At 36.2% G+C, this 21911-nt stretch overlaps 1 pseudogene; it reads left to right on the top strand.

Moving 5' to 3' along the window:
• Positions 1-878: 878 nt before the first annotated feature.
• Positions 879-13007, top strand: LOC107811063 (polyadenylate-binding protein-interacting protein 3-like; annotated as a pseudogene).
• The last annotated feature ends 8904 nt before the right edge of the window (positions 13008-21911 follow it).

The following is a 21911-nucleotide window of genomic DNA, read 5'->3' on the forward strand; positions in this document are numbered from 1 at the left end:
GTTATATTTTGGGTCCAAATATATCCCTGCCGTAATACTATTGGTTCAAATATACCCTTCTTCCGTTAGGTTTGTCCAAGATGGACATCCAATCCTACGTGACACTGACATTTGATGAGGTGAATGTCACCGGGAATACCACCTTAATGCCCCTAACTCATTTTATCCCTCCCTTCTATTTTTTTCCCACCATTTAATGGATTAGGGGAGCTGAGTTGACATGTCTCATGACATCCACCTTATCAAATATCAGTACCACGTAGGATTGAATGTCCACTTTAACAAATTTAACGGAATAGGGGTATATTTGAACTAATACTATTACGGTAGGCCTATATTTGGACCCAAAGTATAACGAAAGCTATATTTAAATCTTTTTTATAGTATAAGGATATATTTGTCCCTTTTTCGTTTTTAATATATCATGCCATTTAAAAAATAATTAGAAGTAACTAGCTAAACATAATAAGTGAATTAGTAATCTAAAAAATAAATTAAATAACCTTCTATAACAAATTAAACTTTAATGATTAATGTAAAAGTTTCATTACACTGTCTAGCTTATACTTATAATAAAATAAAATAAAATAAAAAGGAATATTGTTACACTTATATTATCGTTTTTAGTAAAATCTTTATTAGAAAAGTTATTATAGTTTACTTATTACTAATGCTTATATTGCTCATACAAATATTGTTGCACAACATAAAAATAGAATCCAAATAATGTATTAACAATAGTAAATTTTATGTTGATATTAGTCCTGTCAGTCAATCTTTATTGTATTTTATTAATACATTGTAAATTGTAAATTGTAAATTGTAAATTAGTAAAATACAGACAAGATCTTTATAGGGAGGGCATCATAATGGACTCCGTGTAATGTAAGAGAAAGAACCCATTTTTGCAATTCGGGCAATTTCAGTTTTCTCGGTGGCGGTAGACGCGCTGTGACTTCTTCACCCTTTCCAATTCCGTTGACATAAAACGGTGTCGTTTCTGGTCAAATTCAATTCTCTTCGCTACGATCGCTACATTCTCTCTTTCCCCGTCTCTCTTTGTAAGTCTCGTCTTACTTGTCTACATCTGTATTGACGGATCACCTAGTTTGGATCGCACAAGAAAATGGGTCTAGGGTTTTGAATTAAGCTCTGAAAACAATTTTTTATTTTAAAATCCCTTTAAAGTTGGGATTTCTATTGATTACTTAAGATTTTGTAAAGTAGCTACAAAAGCTATTATTGTCAATCGAGTAGGTGATTTTGGATCGTTGTAGAGAAACTTTTTTATGGATTATGCTGTTTATTCTTTGCCAATTTAGCTCTTATTGTTGTTGTATGTTAACTAGCAATTGTGAGCCTGTAGACTCCAGTTATCACTTGGTATGATTATGTATACCACAGAAAAAGAAAGAAAGAAAGAAATAAAGAGCTAAAAGATACTGAATGCAGGTTGGATAGAAGACTTAGCTCAAGTTTTCACTGAATAGAAAATAGATTCTTTGGCAAGTTGTTGCTTCCCTTTTCCGGGAAGTGTTCTATGTTCCCATCCGTATTGCACGTTCATCATTGTTCCTTTCTACACGTTATAACCTTCTATTAGTTCAATATTTGACTGGAAAAGCTCATCATTTAAAAGCTTAAGAGCAATTGAGGTTTTAGTTAGGTTCATAATTGTTCTTCACCAAGTCTCTGATCTAATGATCTTGAGCTTATCAATGAAACCCCTACTTAATTATAGGAAGAAAGCACTCTGACCTTGAGCTTAAGGTCATTCCCTCCTTTAAATCAAGTATAGAAATGCTAATAAAGTACTGTTTCGAAAAGAAAGTATATAGATGATAGAGGTGATGTTTTTCACAAATTTCTTAGAACAATCTGCTACGGTTTTAGTGAGTTGAACATTTATTTCCTTGTTAATTTGAATCCCTTTGGAACATACAAGTCATTTTTTTAAAGATGGAAAATATAAGTCATTTTAGCTTAGTGTCAAGCAAAGATTGATATTTTATTCCTTTTTTTCTTTTGATCAAGTAAGGAGTAATTCTATTAATACTGGGGAAAACTCCCGTACACAAGAAATATACAAAAGATGGAGAACCTATAAAAATAAATGGTTCTCTACATAAGACACTCATCCTTCAATACATATAGGAACATCACCGGTGCACTAAAAAGATATTAATGATAAACGACTATTCTTCAAATGTTCAAAATCATGCTCAATTCCTTTAAAAGATCTCCTATTTCTCTCTATCCACACTATCCACCTTAAAGCTGACCGACATGGTCCATACTAACCAGACCATCTCAGAATCTCCTAACACAGGAGATCCCCCTCTTCTTTGAGTTTTTGGTAGTCAAAATCATTCCTCTAGCCGCCAACTATACAAAAACACACACCTTTCCTGGCGCTTTGAGAATCCAAACTGATAATATATTCTATTTATGATAATTGAAGTACACAAAGCCTTAGCCTTGCCACCCATCCTTGAATATGAATTATCTAAATCTTGATATATCAAGTTAGAAAGATGCACCCAAATATTTACCAATCCTGTTATTCTAAAGCTACTTATACATACATACATAGACGTGTGTGTATATTTATTTTATTCTAGCAATTTGGTCTATCTTAAGCATCAGAAGTGAGGCTGGGTTTGCTTCTGCACCCAAGGGTACCCAATGGTCAATGAGATGAAAACATTGGAGAGGGTGATTTCTTCCCATCTGGCTAAGTCTTGGGTGGTAGAGTTACCCTGTGTTTGTGCTGGTGGGAGATAGCAGGCATTTGTGGAAATATCAATCTAAGCCGGACACCACCATTTAAAAAAGAAGGGGGGGGGGGGGGTTACACCATTACAGTCCGGAACTAACACTTCTTTTGTGCTATTTTATGTGACATAATTTGGCTTTCAGGTCAAGCCAATCAAATGTTGAATTTAATTTACTGTCGGTTGAAACTTGAATAATGGAAAATTACAGTAAAAATTATTATGAAGGTGATGATTATATTGTAAGCATTTTTGTCAAATATGGAAAGATAGTGATGAAATAAAAAGGTTTGACTGTCACAAGTCGAACTCTGCCAAATAAGTTACCCCTTGATGCACTTACATTAACTCTCAGAGCTATTACAGGGACATAATAGTCCTTTTCCAGATTCGTTGGACCTTTTATTTCTTGTGTATTTTGGAGTACAAATTGCATATTAGATGTAATTTGTGGAAAACCATCTTCTTGTTTAAAGCTTTCTCTTCCAGTACATTTCTTGTACAAGAGCTCTCCTTTTCTTTGGAAATAAATACTTAAAGTGGGGGGCGGAGGGATAACTATTGTGTTTCTTTTCATCTATGAATCTACAGTTTTTCTGCAATCTACTTGTGTTAGTGGGGTTTTCGTAGTTAGTTACTTAGCCCCTGGATCATATTTTTTGACATATGCAACTTCTGCTGTAATTGGTAATTGTAATCTTGATCGCGTAAAACAAGGAAAAGGATAATCCTGTTGGTGTTTCTTTAGGATAATATACTTCTGTCAGTATCATAAGGATGCTTTGGGTGATTTCTATTAGTAGGTCAAAATTGTGCTAGTTAGTATTGAACAGTTAATTCCTTGCCATTCATATGGTCTCTGTGTGTATGTATGTTTAGGATGTTTCTTTGCTCACTTCTATGTCTCAATTGGATGTGACTACTTCAAGATGTAAAAAGTTTTGGTCATTGTTTGGAATCAAAATGAAGCAACACCCAAATCTAGGTTATAGAAATGCCAAGTATTTTTGGAAGTGATTAGAACATTGGCTTTACTTTGGTTCTCATCCAATACATCTTGTGATGAACCTATACAATGTGGTTTAAGTACTCCGAATAACATTATGTGTAGAATCCAGCAAGATTAACCTATACTTTGCTATCCATTTCTAACAATGCATAGTGGTCATTTTTCGTTGAGGTTTTGTCTTATCGTAAATATTACATATCTCCTTAACATTTAATTCCGATACTATTAGTTATCTCTCTAAGCAGTATATGTTAGGCTGGTTGAAGATCTCCATCTGTGATGTTATATGAATTCATTTCAAAAACTCTCTATTAGTCGTAAGAGAAATTAAGGGTCTGCATCTATTAACATGTAATTCTCACCTTGCATTGCAGAGGACATTGCCTTCTATTTTACTTTGAATCTTGTTAATCTCAGTTCAACAAAGTGCATTTATGCCTAGCTATTGTTCAAAAGATGCAATATTTTCGCATTCTATACTTCTTGTTTCTGGTTTGTTGGTAACAGCTACTGGAAGATTCAGGTCTTGATTGTCGCCTTGGTGTGTACTGTGCAGTTATGTACTTTGCTAAGATTACAAAAAAAGATGCGTCTTTTACATTTCCATCTTTGCAGTAAGGGTTATTTGTTTATAGGAGTGTTGTCTTCTGCAGTGTACATACTGAACCCAAGCTGAACTGCATCTCGCCTATAAACACATTTTTGAGGACGATGCAGCAGCCTGTGCAGCCAAGGCCTTATGCCAATGGATATGGCCGTCGTAAAGTTGAAAAAGAAGTGGGTACTAGGTTGGAGAGTAAAGTTCAATCTGGAAAAGCTACTTACCTTCAATTTGCTGGTGTAGGTGAGAACCGCTGACTTAGAATTATCCATGATTTCTTCCCTAGGTCTAACTCCAAGTGTTCCAGGTAAAGGGGGAGCATATCAAAGCCCGTCACGTGATCGACTAGTTTATTTAACTTCTTGTCTTGTTGGACATCAAGTGGAAGTACAAGTGCTGGACGGATCTGTGTTTTCAGGGATACTTCATGCAGCAAACACTGAAAAAGATTCTGGTATGTTAGAATTAGAAAAATTAAATTAGACTGCAGTATCTTTTTTGGGGTATCAATTAAAGACTCAACATTGTTTGACATATTTTTAACTATTTTATATTAAACATCAGCTTTTTTACCTTCGCCTGGCACAGGTATTATTCTGAAAATGGCCCACTTGATAAAAGATAGTACAGAGGGAATGAAAAATACTTCTGAAACTTTTAGCAAGCCTCCATCAAAGACTTTAATAATCCCGGGTAAAGAGTTTGTGCAAGTTATAGCAAAGGTTTGTGTGCAACTACTATAATTCTTTATGGCAATTACTTTATGCACCGTCAACAAAAACATATCTTTAAATAATCAACCAAACAAATCAGGCCACAGTATATGATAGTGATGGTCTTTTCATGAAAGACCTGTATATATCATTTCTAATTGAATTTCTTGACTCATATTGTTGTCACTTTCTATCATCTCTTTTTAAACTGGTAAAGTAGATTTAATTATACTGATGATGCTCTATTGCTTTGGAGTAGGGTGTGCCTGTAACTTTAGATGGCTTCAGAACAGAATTCATGCTGGAAAAGCAGCAGGAACTTTTGACAGATTCATGCATTTCACAATCTCAGCATAATGAGGTAGAGCGGCAGTTGGAACGCTGGGTACCTGATGATGATGCTCCTGAATGTCCTGAACTAGAAAATATATTTGATGGCCATTGGAATAGGTTGTTAGCTCACATCATTTCCTTTGATTGTTCGTGGATTTATTAGCTATTTGTAGTTCTCTATACAATAGTTAATTTGATAGTGTCTCAAAGTAGTTAACCTGCGACTTATGAGCTATGATGAAATTAATAGCAAAAAATTGAGCATGTATTATCAACTTCTTATAGAATTATCCTATGCTCTTGTGGAAACTGATTATTAGTGTGGTTAAAAGAAAAGAACTCTCTGCATACTTCTAGTGGGATGGTTATGTTGGTTGTTCTTGAGCATCATATTCATATAGGCCTACAATCTCTGGTATCCATGCAGATTTAGTCGAAAATTGGACAGAATGGAACGGAAAGATCCGTATAGGTGACACACGCTAGCAGGATTAAGGCTTGGTCTTGGTGTTATGCTTACATTAGGTCCAGTGCTTTTAAGAGTCTTTTTAGTGATTTAGTCCACTTAGATATGCATGTTCTTAGGAACTACAAATTCTAGCATAGAGAACCCCAAATTTTTGAATGTTCGAATGAAATGGGTCTAAATAGAGCAAATGGATAGTGAGAATTCATATGCCAACTATTCCATTTGTGGGATTGGGGCGTCATTGTATTTTCTTGGTCCCGTCCCTCATGCATACTTCCTACATCATTTGTCTCAGTGCTTCTCTTTCTATCTGGCTCTATGTCATTTTCCTATCCAGAACATACTCCTCCTTTGTCGTCGAAGTGTTGTTTGTGCAATTCTTCCTTATAGACATCCCTTTTTCTCTAAAGCTAAGTAAATATGAATTCAATTATGCTGAAGTAAGACATTGAGTTGGACTGCGCCAGATGTTAGCACTGGAAAAGTTCTTATGGTTTAATTGTTATTTTATTTCTGAATCATATTTCAAGTCACTTCAAGTCTTCAACTGTCTTTGGAGCAGAGTATTTCTTGGTGGAAAGGGTTAATCCCTCCTGTAGCTTTTTTTTTTGTTTTATATCCCTCCTATGCGGCCCTTCCTCGGACCCTGCGTGTATGCGGGATGCTTTGTGCACCGTGCTGCCCTTGTGTGGGTAATTAGTAATCGCCAAAAGGATTAAAAAGATGTCTTTCCCTGGTGTAAAGATCTTGCGTACTTGTTGTAGCAGATTATTGCATGTTAATTCAGGAGGAGTGCCCCTTTCTCGTACGATATAAAATAAATTTCACTCAATTACATTACCAGAGTGCCCCTTTGTGCTCTATATGATGAAAGATGCATGCATAAAATGGTCTGCTTGATTATTCTGTCTCCAATTTATTAGTAACACATGGTCTATTAGACTCTCTTTGTCCAATGTTATTATCTAATTGTAAAATTTGCATGTCTGGACAAGCCATCTTCCGATGATTTTGTAGTTGCTTCAACTCTTACACATTTACAATGTGTGTGTTTGTTAGGGGCTGGGATCAATTTGAAGCCAATGAAACACTGTTTGGAGTAAAAAGCACATTTAATGAGGAACTTTATACGACAAAAGCTTGAGAAAGGTCCTCTGATGAGTGAGTTGGAAAAAGAAGCTCTAAGAATAGCTAGAGAAATTGAGGGTGAGGATACACGTGATCTTCATCTAGCAGAGGTGGGATAATTGTTTATTTGGAACCCTTGGTTTCTTAGAGATCTTTCCCTGCTTCTTCCATTCTAATTGAGTTGCATTTTTTGGAATTTCCTCTTCGTAGGAGAGAGGGATTCAACTTCATGGGAACCTAGAAGTTGATGAGGAAACCAGGTTTTCAGCAGTTGTTAGAGAGATTGATGATAGCGGTTATGACGACTGTGAGGACATATTATTGGATTCACGTAATGACGAAACATTTCAAGGTGTATCTAGTACTATGGGCAAGTTATCTACTGACAAGAGCAGCAGGAAAATTAGTGATGGTGCACAAGTGTCATCAGGACCTTCCTCCATGGTATAAGTTTGTTCAAATACATTCATTATTCTATGGGAAAATTGTTCATATGTGGTACTGGGGCTTTTTTCCTTCTATGGGTGTATTTTGGGTTCTGTTCGTGTAACTTGTAATTTCTTATTACGAAATCCAAGGCACTTAGGATATGGATGACAAAAGAAGTGTATCGTCATACTCATGCTAGTCAAATATCTCAAGCTAGTTAGAAAATATTCATTGGCTAGTTAAAGTCTACTAGTTTTGGCGAATATGAGATTGTCCATGTATTCGACCAAGCACTTTCAGAGTGAGTTATGTGGTTTAAGAGCGTATAAATAATACCTTAGCTTCTATGTACTTGATTACAGTTTGACATAAGTCTAATTATATGACGTCTTCTAGTATTTCTGTGCCTTTCTTGTCTGAAGGATGAAGTGCAATCTTCCCAGTTAAGTACCAGCAGGGATCTCTATCAGACTTGTTATGATGATCATGCTAAACAGTCACCGGCTGAAATTGTTCCTAAAGGTGCCTCTATCTTAAACAGGTTTGCTATTAATCATTCCTTTCTGCCATGGTGATTCTTTTTATCTCCTTAGGCTGGGAAGTCTATATTCTGGTATCATGAATGCTATTGTTTTAATTGATAAATAGCCTTGTTAAAGATCTCATTTATCATCTCTCTAACTGAAATTATCTTTTTAGGGGACTCAAAGGTCTGTATAGTGAGCATGCTGGGGCAAATTGCAATAATGAGAATAGAAGAAATCAAATGGTTAGCTAATCTCTGACTTGCATAATGCTTATTGCTTTCATTTTACTTATTAATGTTTGTCTTCTTTCGCTTGGAATTTTTTTCTTATGGTTGGTGTTCGTTGTTTCATGCAGATAGCTGAAGAAGCTCAAACGTCATTACCGGAAGGTGAGCATGTCTTCTGCTGCTGGAGTAGTATCATTTTTCATGCCAACTCATGTGAATGGAATTTTTTAATTATCTCCCTTACATTGAATAGTGGAATCTTCTCCAACAATATTTGCATTTTTCATTTATTTTGGCTAATTTATCTCTGTAATATGTGGGGCTTTTGCCTTGTTTCATGTATTATTTGCATTATCATCAGTACTATAGAGAGCAAAAAATATTAGGAATAACTTTTTTTTTTGGGGGGGGGGGGGAGGGGGTTATAAAGATGTTATTTTCTTTTGCATCTGGATGTGTAAATTCATCTTTGTGTACTTCTAATTCAGGGCTGGATTGAATACTCCAATGGCCTCTTTAACTCCCTCATACTAGAATTTCTAAAAATATTGATGTGTCAACAGGTGACGGCACAATTAGTTCCTCGTCAAGTGACCTCCAATAACTTTTTAGATATTAACATATGGTTTTCCAAGATGCTAAAGTATACTCAGGCGTAAATTGCAAGCAGCTACGTAATTGCAAATGAAGGAACCAGAACTTTTAGCTTTTAAAAGAAATGGATTAGAAAATTTTACGATAAAGCTTTCTCAAAATGGTAATCTGTGGCAAAGTGAAAATGGAGGCTTTTTTATTAAGGGAAAAATGGAGGTTATCTTCTGCAATTAAAATGCAAGTTTTGCAACAGAAGTAGTGAAGTTACCTCTAATCATGATACATACCTTAAGATGTTAAAGGTACTTTTAGGTGTAAAAGAGAGTAACCAGTTGTACCCAAAGAACAGAGAAATTTTGACCTGTTAAAAGAAAGAACAGAGATCTTTAATAATTGAACTTTCTTGAAATGGTAACTTGTGCAAGGAAACAGGTTATTTGTGCGTTTGGAATTCTATAGAAGTGGTGAAATACCAGTAAAACATGATGCATATTGCATACCTTGCTCTTGTAAAACTGTAAGCTTTTGGATCCACCTGATAAATTCTGGCTGTCAATGGCTCATTAAGTTTCAAGCCCCTAATGCAAAATCTACACTATATATAGGTGGATGTTACTGTATGACTACAAAATCTTTCTTGTTTTTTTTTTTTTTTTGTGTGTGTGGGGGGGGGGGGGGGGGATAAAGTAGCATTGTTATGGACTTCCATATTTTTGATTTACTATCTACAATTTATCTAGTTTGTTAATTTCAAGTTTTGACCTTTTGTGTGCTGATGGTTAAATTGCTTCATCGAACTTGATCTATTGCTCTCTCTATGCAGTTGACCAAGAATAATTAGGTTATCCTATTAATGTGCTTTTTACTGGATAATGTTAAAGTGGTAACACCGAATTAGCTTTTTGTTATTTTGTTTTGAGTAACACATGCTTCATTGTAGCTTGCTAATTTATCTCTCCAGTCTCTTGTAATTTATGTTCTTAAAACTTAGTAGGATAATAGTTGTTATCTTGAAGAACGAACTGTATCTGCCCTAAGACTGTTGAGGATGTGCCTTGATGCTTCACTTAGAACAAAATAGCTGCCTATGCTATGAAGCACGGTTCTAGGTAGCCTTTTCACAGATCTGATCTTCCACGTAGATGAAATGCTAATTTAGCATCAAAGCACGCCCGAAGATACAATCTAGGTTTAATTTTGGTAACATTCACATATATTGGTGTTCGTGCAATCAAATGATATAGGGTCTCTCAGAGATCCCTGTTTATGGTAAAATTTTAGGTCGATTACATTTTGCCTCCAACTCTCTAGTTTTGAAAATTGAGATTGAATTTGTGACTGAGGAACAAGCTCTCTCATGCTTGTGCAAGAACAGTTACTTCATGTTGGTAATTTCTGTCTGCTGGTCTGTGACACACTTGTGCCTTTGATAGTGCAAATTCAGCTCTGTCAAAATGTCTGTTTCCCAACTTCCCTTCTTGTTGATGTTAGGTTAAACTCGTGCAGATTCAAAGTTTTCTTCAAGAATAAAGATGGATACCTCTGATAGGGGTAGATTGTCTTCAGACATCTCCGCATCGTGTGTCCATCCAGAGCACCAGGATAAGATCACAAGTTCTTCTAGAGAGAAATTGGAGGGTGTGGTGTCTTCCAAGATTCAGGGGACTGCACAATCTGCTAATTCTCGTGTGCGACCTAGTAGTTCTGCTCTATCCGCTTCTGATGGAACAGGTGTTGCCTCAACATCAGCTGACAATGGATTATCACGAACCTCTTCTATAAATTCATTTTCGTCAGAAAAATCCACATTGAATCCACATGCTAAGGTAAGGACTTTTTCTTAATATTTCTTTGTTCAACAAAATGACAACAAAATTTCCATAGTTCAATTGGAGTTATGTTGTTTAGTTTTTGTCCCTTCCTTTGGCTAAACATCTACATGTTTATCTATTCTGCTTCTGTTGTATATTTTGTCAGGAATTTAAACTAAATCCTAATGCAAAGAGTTTCACCCCATCTCAATCACCTTTGCGACCTGCTTCGCCTGTGTCTGATAATTCCTTCTACTATCCAGCTGGTGTGACTACTGTCCCGCACATGCATGGCATGCCTGTTGGCATTGGGGTAAGTGATGCTTGTATTGTTTACCGTCAAATGTTAATATAATGCTAAATTTTTTGAGACACAATTTTTTTGTATGAATCTTATCTGGTATGTCTTTGGAAGTTAAAGCATGGTCGACTCTGTAGAGTCCGTATTACCATGTTATGTCTAGATATGTACTTATGTAGTGTTCATCAGCGCTAATTTGACTCGGTTATTTGGCTTATGCTGGTGGAAATATTATATATTTGGTCTAGTAACCTATTATGTAATATCTGCTTGTGAGTTTTCCTAAGAATGGTCATTTACATGAGTGGAGTAAATTAAGGATTCTTTGTCATTCGTAAAATAACACTTCTGTGATTGTTTACCCTTTGTTCTCATCTTTACGGTGTAACTGGAACTCCATTTGCTCTTGTAGTCAATTCTGGTAAAATATTGTGCTTCTCTTGTCGGTTATAACTAGTGCTGTGTGTTCTTCGAGAATATTCATGCTTTTGACTTTGTGTCATCCTCTATCTTCTGGTATTACCGTTAAGCTCGGTTTGCCTTATGATCTGCCTATAGTTTAAAGAAATAAATAAGCAGGGAACTTGTTCTGTGTGTGTCGTTACTTTATTCTTTTCCATTTTCCTCCAAAGTACTCCTAATGTTCCTGTGGCAATAAGAGATGCAATGCTATATAAGTTTAATCTTCATGTTCTTATGCTCCTCTTTGAACTACAACTTATGGAGTAATTTTAAGAAGCTGAAATTGCTTGCAACTGCTCTACTATTTCATATTGTTAGAAGATAGCCGGTGAAGTTCACTAATCTTTTGAAACTGCTGTCACGTTTTTGTGAAATATTTTCCCCATCCTTTTTGGTGTTTCAACTAAAGATATGTTATTACTTGTTTTCCCCTTTCCACATTTTAATGCATTACTGAAAGTTTGTTAATCATGTATGCGTGGCAGGTTGGTGCATCATTTTCTGCACATCAGCCTGTTATATTTAATCCTCAGGCGACTCCTGTACCACAACCGTATTTTCATCCAAATGGACCGCAGGTTCGTTAGTTTTTGGGTTATTATCCTATATGCTTACTGATTCTTCTGCCATTATATTTGAAGTGCGTTTGAGAATGTGTCAACATTCTAATCTTTTTGATGCAATATGGACAGCAGATGATGATTGGTCACCCTCGGCAAGTTGTCTATATGCCGAATTACCCCCCTGTAAGAATTATTTTTGACATTTTACATTTATCTTTGTTGATCTTTTCCAGTTTTGCTATTCTTCCCATTATCATAGTTCAGCATTGATAAAAGTTCAAGTTGTGGGGAAAGCTTTCTGGATAAAGACCAATAATTGTCCGGTAACACCAAAATAATGATTATTTTACATGACAGCCCAAAGCTGTGCTCCGGTCTGTTGGCTGCTTCCTACATCAATCACACTTCATTTCTGATTAATGTGCTTGATCTTATATTTGGCCAAATAACTCCTTTTGTGCATAATTAGATCTAGTACTTGAGAGATGAGTTTTCTAATTCTATGAGAAATCTCTCTTGTTTCTAGCGAGAGCCAAATCTCAATGTTTATTCATCCTGTCATGCATAATCTCTCTCTGTATTAAGTCTCAGTAGGTCATATAACAAACTAGTGGAACCTTAACTCCCCCCCCCCCTCTAGTGAGTAAGAAAACCAACGGACAGTGGCTCAAACTGACTGTTGCTTTATTCATACATGACAGGAAATGCCGTTTAAGGGAAGAGAGTATTAACCAGTTTGCTAACAATATCGCGTGGTGGGTTGACCCAATTTGCTGATATAGAAAATAATTTCTGACGCTAGAGATTGTGGAACATTTATTGGTGAACGAGGTTCAGCTGGTTGATCTCCAAATGGTTTTGATTAGAGCTCTTCCTTGTAGTGGAATTTCACTGATTCGAATTGTCATAATCATAGATTTGTAAGCTTTCAGATTTACAGTCTCTCATGGAGTTTATTTACTGAGGTGTTACTTTGGTATACTTCATATTTCTTCTCTTTGATCTGTATTCCTGATAATGTTTGTTGTTCTATTTTTTCAATACTATTTTAGTGGACTTTTAGCTACTTATTGGTGGAAAAATAAACCAAAAAAGATGTGAACAAGAGTCGAGTTACACTGTGTTAAAGTTTAGTTTCGTTTACGTGGAAATTATACTCAAAGAAGATAATGCAAACTTAATGAGAAATGAAAAACAAAAGGAACACATTATCAGTTATTATGGTGAGACAAACCGATTTTATGGCGCAACTAAAAATTAGGTACTGCTTACATGTAACAGTAGAATACAACGCAATGTTCTACAAGATTAGAACGTTGATTGCCTTAAGTTCCAATGGCTTTTCAATTTCAGGAAAGTCGACAGTAGTATAAATGCAAGATATTTCTTACGTCCTTATATAAAAGGTAGAATAGCCTAAATGACACGTATACTTGTGCTACTTTGTCATCTCGGTCCCTATATTCAATGAAGTTTCATCTAAACACCTGACTTAACATCGACCGTTGACTGAGCTTATATGTCATTCATTTTGCTGACTTTTGCTGAGTCAGAAAAATGAATGGTTACGCACTCTGAAAAGGAGAGTGGATACATTTATTTTGATTTAAAAATATTAAAATAATAAAGAATTACCATAAAAAGAAAAGGAGTAAATTAATTTCCCAACCCAAGTATCTCTACCCGTTTCCTAACCCTTCGGCCTTATTTCCCCACGTTTCTCCCCATCTTCTTCTCCCCCTCTTTCCTATCGTAAGCCCCACACCCCCCACATCCCCAACCCCAACCCCACCCCTCTACCCCTTGTGGGTAGTTAGCAACGAAATTAATAGTATAAAAAGGAAAAGAATTTTCTTTTAGGGAAGCTAAATAAACAGATCTGTTAATGGAGTTAAAGTTTTTAAAGATATTAAGAAGCTATGGGCAAGTAATTTTCGTGTTCATCAGTCCATTGTGGTCATGGGTTTTGCAAAGGAATCCGGTGAGTGGAGAACTAGGTGGTGGAGTCCGCTAGTGATTATTTTTCAGTGATTTTGTCACACCTCCTTTTTGCGCCCCCGCGAGGGTACAAGGAGTTTTTTCTAATTAAAGGACAATCGAAACGAGATTGGTTTATTTATTTCAGAGTCGCCACTTGGGAGATTTAGGGTGTCCCAAGTCACCAATTTTAATCCCGAATCGAGGAAAAGAATGACTCCATATTATAGTCTGCGTACCAGAAATCCGGATAAGGAATTCTGTTAAGAGAATTCCCGAGTTATTATAGTCTCCATATTAGGCATTCCCGAGTTCCGTGGTTCTAGCACGGTCGCTCAACTGTCATATTCGGCTTATTTATCTAATTTTTATACAATTACGAACCGGTGTGCCAATTTTAACTTTTTACCACTTTATTATTATTATTTTTAAAAGAATGTGAACATCGCTTAAAACATGTCTTTGGATTGCGTCACATGAAATGCACCCACAATCCGGAACACATTTTATTTGATGTTTTGGGATTTGGATTTGGGTCGCATGAAATGCACACCCAAGCTTAAGAAAGTAAACTATTAAACACGCGCCTAAAGAGACTATCGCGTTATTATTTTGGGAAGGCCGTGAAATTCACTAAACGGTCCTTCCGAATTCTAATTAAACCATACGTTTCGTGAGGGCCCCGCAATCTATACGTTTTATTTGGCGAGGCTCGGCTCGTTTTTATTTAAAAGGATGAACCTATAGTGACTACATTTTTCTATTAGGTTCGTCTCTAAAATAAAAGAAAATCCCTCAATTAATTACATGCTAAAAAAAGACGTAACTTATTAGTTATTAGTTTACGGCTAATGCAAATGGAAAATTGCAATCGAGTTTGTACCAAGAAAGATTGCTTTTATTCAATATTCTACCATTTACTAATACTAGAACATGAGATAGATACACAATAATATCAAAACAGATTAACTATTCTTCGATTAATTTAAACTAACATTATTAGATGAAGAAATTATACATATGCAACCTCATTACTCATTAATCATTCAACTACATCTTTAAACAAAGAAAGGAAAATTATATTCAAACACAAGTCTAAACAGGAGGAATTCAACAGGAACAAAGCCTGATTAATATTTCATTTCGCTTCAAGCCGAGAGTGTACAAATGTGTACCTGGAAATAGCAGTACAAGAACAAAAGAAGGAGAAGTCAGCAGCAGTAATAACACAGCAACAGCAGGTTCAGCAACACCGCAAACCAGTAACAACCAATAGAATAACCCAGCAACGGATTGAAAAATCAGCAATGCCAAAGTACAATCGCAGTCAAAGCAGAAGAGAGAAAAGATACAAGATGCAGTAGTTTCTGATTTTTGAATAACACTCGCAGAAAAGCAAACGGAATTGTTCAAGTGAAAATTCAAATTGTCTTTCTCTTTTACCCTCAAAAACTCTCTCTCGAGTGTAAAAGTCTGTCAATAATCTCTCTAGAAAATAATCCTCCTAATAATGATCTTCTCGTCCCCTTCTATGTCAAGAATGACTCTTATTTATAGCAAGACTCTTGTCTTGAATTCCCAACCCCAAATATTCCCCCAATGGCATGCTTTGTCCCCACTAATTAATGTTTTCTTTATTTTAAACTTTGTCCCCCATGCCTACATTAAATAAATGCAACAAACCCAACCCATTACAATTTGTCCCTCATGCCTAACATAAACAAATACAATATTCCCCTCCACTACATTATGATTTGTCCCCCATTATGTTAAATAATTATATCAAAACCATCCCATTATATTTTGTCCCTCATGCTTAACATAAAGAATTAAAATAATGTTCAATTACCAAACTACCCCTCCGACCTTATTGCAATTACCATTTCACCCCTGAACGTACTGCAATTTACCAAACTACCCCCATCAGCTCTAAACAATCAATTAATCATAACTTAACCAAAATATAGCCAAGATGACCAATTTCTCAACAATCTTCAATAACAAATCACATGAACATGATGAACAACACAACTCAAAATTAATGGAATGAATTAACCATATTGGGAACCAATCCTGGTTAATTTAGACCATCAATGGATGAGCAAGGATACAACAATACAAACAACAAAATACATGATTCAAACTAAATCAACAAATCAAAAACAAATTCACATTAAATTACCGGATTAAAAATGAACTTCAAACAAAGATGAACATGAACTAAATCTATTTTTAAACAATAAACATGACGGATTAAATGACTCAAACAACATTAATAATTTTCTGGAAAATATAACAACATGAAACAAATTGAAGAGATAATCAATTAAATTTCAATTTGAATCTAACAAACATTAAACTAACAAATTTTTACCTAAACAATAAAATAAACATGAAATAAACATGAAAAACAACTAATTAAATTTCCATTTGAAATCTGAAAATTAATTCAACAAAACACATGAACATGAACAAAACAAAAAATCAAATATCTACCGATTTTAGATTCGAGAAATATCAGAACGAAATACGGACAAACATAAAACTCAAAATCTACTAACCGGATCGAAACGAAATATGTACGGATATTTTGACGAGCCTCGACCAAAGCTCGAACAAATGACGACGAACACAAATTTAAGAAATTGATGCCGAAGCAGTGGTGATGAAACAGAAGCAGCTGGGGGGTGCGTCTGGTTTGCTTGAAGCTGAAAGCAGAAGAAGCAGCTACGAAACAACTTGGCCATGGTGAGCTCAAGCTCGAAGAAGATGAAGTGAAGCAGCAGCGCGGCAGCAGCAGCGCGGCTTGAACATCAGCAAACGTAGATGAAGCAGCTACGTTCAGTTGGAGCTCGACGAAGACGCAGCAATGGCAGCGCTGGAAGCACTAGCCATGGCCGACGAACGCAGCGGTGGGGGTTGACGCAGCAACGATGGTTGCTCATCAATGGCGGACGTGAGGAGGAGGCTGGTTTTCCGGCGATTGGAGGGGTCACTTAGAGGTGGAGGGTGACGAAGAAGACGCGGAGGGCAGCCATGAACGTTGGTGTTTGGAAGGTTTGGAGAAGAAGAAGGAAAGGGAAGGGGGCGGATGTTTTTTAGTTTTTAGGGTTTTTGTGTTCTTTTTTTTTGTTTTTGTTTTGTGTTTTGAAAAAAAATGAAGAAGGGTGTTGGGTATTTGGGTTAATGGGGCGGACCGAGTCGATCCGGTTTGAAGTGGATCGGGTCATGGGGAAGGTTGGGCAATTATTTGGGCCTGTGGTTTGAAATTGAAGAAGTGGCCCAATCCGATTTTTCTTTGTATTTTTGTTCTCTTTTCTTCTTTTATTTTTCTAAAACTAAATTCTAAAAATACTTAAATTATTATTAAGAACTAAATTAAGTTATAAGAAATGCAAATTAACTCCCAATAACAATTAACGCACAATTAAGTAATAATTAAGCATAAAATTATTCATTTGGACATTAAATGCTAAAAATGCAAAAGATGCCTATTTTTGTAATTTTTAATTTTTGTAAAACAAATTTAATTACTAACAATTGTGGAATTAAATCCTACATGCAAAATGTGACATATTTTTGTATTTTTTATTAATTTAACAAATAAACAAGCACAGACAAATACAAATAATTATCAAAAAATATCACAAAATCTCACAAAATTGCACACCAAGGAAAATCATTTTATTTTGAATTTTTTGGGAGTAATTCTCATATAGGGTAAAAATCACGTGCTTACAGCTGCCCCTCTTTGCCCGAAGACACGAAGGGTTTTCGCGGAAAGATAAAGCGAGCGATTTTTGCCCATCCGAGTACTCCGTGTGAAGCATTTTTTTTTTTGAAAAAGATTTAACCGAACCTTTGCTTCAAAGGTTTCCTACATATCTCTGGCTAAAGGGGAATCAGGTTAATGTAGTTCGGGAAGTTTTGGTAGCTGGGACTACCGTGGGACTGCAATGTTACTGCTGTTGCATGTTGTTATCATTGCTTACCGATCTCCTTATTACAGCGTGCTTAAAAGAAAAACAGAAGCTAGGCTAGACTGAAATTTGTTCTTGTTGCCTTGCTTTCTTGTCGGCTTGTGTTTCCTTCGGTGCTTTTCTTCCGTGAATCTGGGAATGATACTGGCCCTTTGCTTTTCTGAATACCAGTTTTCATCATTTTGCTTGGTCCGCTGGGGACATGGCTTTCTTCATTAAGCTTTTCGGCGGTTCCTCTGGGGGGTACGGCTCTCTTCATCAGATTTGTTATGGTGGGAATGATTTAATGTTCACAAGTCGCTTCTTTCAAGACGCGTCTTTTCTTCCTTTTGACTCATGCGCCTGAATTTGTGCTGGGACCTCTCGTTGCAACCTTTTGCTTCCCGGTGCTGGGGATTTTTATTGTTTCCTGCTGGGGATTCCTGTTGTAACCTTCTACCTTCCGATGGGGTTACTGATTTCAAAATCTGCAGTATAAGACTAAAAAGTATTCCTCTTGTTATACAGGTGGGCGCCTGAAACATGCAATGTAAAGACTGAAATGTATTCCTCTCGTTATGTAGGTGGGCGTCTGACATGAAATGTAAAGACTGAAAAGTATTCCTCTCGTTATGTAGGTGGGCGCCTGACATGAAATGTAAAGACTGAAAAGTATACCTTCTACCTTCCTGTGGGGTTACTGATTAAAAAATCTGCAGTATAAGACTAAAAAGTATTCCTCTTGTTATACAGGTGGGCGCCTGACATGAAATTTAAAGACTGAAATGTATTCCTCTCGTTATGTAGGTGGGCGCCTGACATGAAATTTAAAGACTGAAAAGTATTCCTCTCGTTATGTAGGTGGGCGCCTGACATGAAATGTAAAGACTGAAATGTATTCCTCTCGTTATGTAGGTGGGCGCCTGACATGAAATGTAAAGACTGAAAAGTATTCCTCTCGTTATGTAGGTGGGCGCCTGACATGAAATTTAAAGACTGAAATGTATTCCTCTCGTTATGTAGGTGGGCGCCTGACATGAAATTTAAAGACTGAAATGTATTCCTCTCATTATGTAGGTGGACGCCTATTTAAACTAAGACTGAAAATATTCCTCTCATTATTACATGTGGGCGCCTATTTAAACAAAGACTGAAAATATTCCTCTCATTATTACAGGTGGGCGCCTATTTAAACTAAGACTGAAAATATTCCTCTCATTATTACAGGTGGGCGCCTATTTAAACTAAGACATGAAAATTATTCCTCTCATTATTACAGGTGGGCCCCTATTTAAACTAAGACTGAAAATATTCCTCTCATTATTACAGATGGGTGCCTATTTAAACTAAGACATGAAAATTATTCCTCTCATTATTACAGGTGGGCGCCTATTTAAACTAAGACATGAAAATTATTCCTCTCATTATTACTGGTGGACTCCTATTTAAACTAAGACATGAAAATTATTCCTCTCATTATTACAGGTGGGCGCCTATTTAAGCTAAGACTGAAAATATTCCTCTCATTATTACAGGTGGGCGCCTATTTAAACTAAGACTTGAAAATATTCCTCTCATTATTACAGGTAGGTGCCTATTTAAACTAAGACTGAAAATATTCCTCTCATTATTACAGGTGGGCGCCTATGAAAATTATTCATCTCATTATTACAGGTGGGCGCCTATTTAAACTAAGACATGAAAATTATTCCTCTCATTATTACAGGTGAGCGCCTATTTAAACTAAGACATGAAAATTATTCCTCTCATTATTATAGGTGGGCGCCTATTTAAACTAAGACTGAAAATATTCCTCTCATTATTACAGGTGGGCGCCTATTTAAACTAAGACTGAAAAATATTCCTCTCATTATTACAGGTGGGCGCCTATTTAAACTAAGACATGAAAATTATTCCTCTCATTATTAAAGGTGGGCGCCTATTTAAACTAAGACTGAAAATATTCCTCTCATTATTACAGGTGGATGCCTATTTAAACTAAGACATGAAAATTATTCCTCTCATTATTACAGGTGGGAGCCTATTTAAACTAAGACATGAAAATTATTCCTCTCATTATTACAGGTGGGCGCCTATTTAAACTAAGACATGAAAATTATTCCTCTCATTATTACAGGTGGGCGCCTATTTAAGCTAAGACTGAAAATATTCCTCTCATTATTACAGGTGGGCGCCTATTTAAACTAAGACTGAAAATATTCCTCTCATTATTACAGGTGGGCGCCTATTTAAACTAAGACTGAAAATATTGCCTATTTAAGATAAGACATGAAAATTATTCCTCTCATTATTACAGGTGGGCGCCTATTTAAACTAAGACATGAAAATTATTCCTCTCATTATTACAGGTGGGCGCCTATTTAAACTAAGACATGAAAATTAATCCTCTCATTATTACAGGTGGGCGCCTATTTAAACTAAAACATGAAAATTATTCCTCTCATTATTACATGTGGGCGCCTATTTAAACTAAGACTGAAAATATTCCTCTCATTATTACAGGTGGGCGCCTATTTAAACTAAGACTGAAAAATATTCCTCTAACTATTACAGGTGGGCGCCTATTTAAACTAAGACATGAAAATTATTCCTCTCATTATTACAGGTGGGCGCATATTTAAACTAAGACTGAAAATATTCCTCTCATTATTACAGGTGGGCGCCTATTTAAACTAAGACTGAAAAATATTCCTCTCATTATTACAGGTGGGTGCCTATTTAAACTAAGACTGAAAATATTCCTCTCATTATTACAGGTGGGCGCCTATTTAAACTAAGACTGAAAATATTCCTCTCATTATTACAGGTGGGCGCCTATTTAAACTAAGACTGAAAATATTCCTATCATTATTACAGGTGGGCGCCTATTTAAACTACAACTTAGGAGGAAATGCGTCTCCTATAGGTAAAAACAGACTTAGGAGGAAATGCATCTCCTATGGGTGAAACTAAACTTAGGAGGAAATGCCTCTTCTATGGGTAAAACTAAACCTAGGAGGGAATGCCTCTCCTATGGGTAAAAACAAACTTAGGAGGTGCGTTTCCTATGGGTAAGACTTTAATGATTTCAAACTAGGAAGTGCATCTCCTATTAATGAAATCTTCACTTAGGAAGTGTGTCTCATATGCGTGAACCATTTCCTTCTTCCTGAATTATTTACTTACATGTGTTGTCTTCCCTCGAAACTGCTGGGGATTATTTTGATGGGGATGACTTTTCCCCCTTTTTTTCCTTACTCACTCTGGGTTGTCTGAAACTCTGTCGAGGATGCTTCTACATCTCGATGATCCGCTGGGGATAACACTGTTGAGGATAAATCTGCTGAGTAAATATGTTATCTTACTCCTTCCAAAATTACTTCCTTTTAAGTAGGATGTTTCATTCCTCTGCAAACTGCTTCCTTTTTTTTTTCTCTTTTTTTTTTATTCTTTTTTATTCTTTTTTTTTGTTTTATGCATAGCTTCTTCCTTCGAAGATTAACTCCCTTGAGACTCGTTTTGCCTTTCCCCGAAAGGAACCGCTGAGGATACCGATTTTCACCAAACTTGTGTTGGACTCCTCGAAACTGCTGGGGATAACACTGTTGGGGAATTATTTACTTACCTGTTGGGGGGTAAAATGTTATCAGCTGGGGATAACGCTGTCGAGGATAACACTGCTGGGGGATTCTGATTCCTTCAGAACTAGTGCTTCACTCTTCGGAAGGCTGTTGGGAATGATGTTGGCCTCTTGCTTTTTCTGAGCTCAAGTTTCATCCCTTTGCTGGGGAACAACTTCCTCCATTGAAACTTATTATGTTGGGGGCAACACTGGTTCTAAGACCACTTCCCTTGAGACTGACGTTATCTTTATTCTTCCCCGAATGGGTACCTGACTTCCAGAAAATTTTCTAAATTGAAGGAAAATTTTCTGCCCCAGTTTGATAATATCCCTTGTGGCATGCATTTCTGTCATCAATGTCATTTCCTTTACCTGTTTCAAATCAAACAAAATTTGTTAGTTTAAAACATAG

Source organism: Nicotiana tabacum, chromosome 8 (genome assembly GCF_000715075.1).
Source record: "Nicotiana tabacum cultivar K326 chromosome 8, ASM71507v2, whole genome shotgun sequence".
In the NCBI taxonomy this organism is placed as follows: domain Eukaryota; kingdom Viridiplantae; phylum Streptophyta; class Magnoliopsida; order Solanales; family Solanaceae; genus Nicotiana; species Nicotiana tabacum.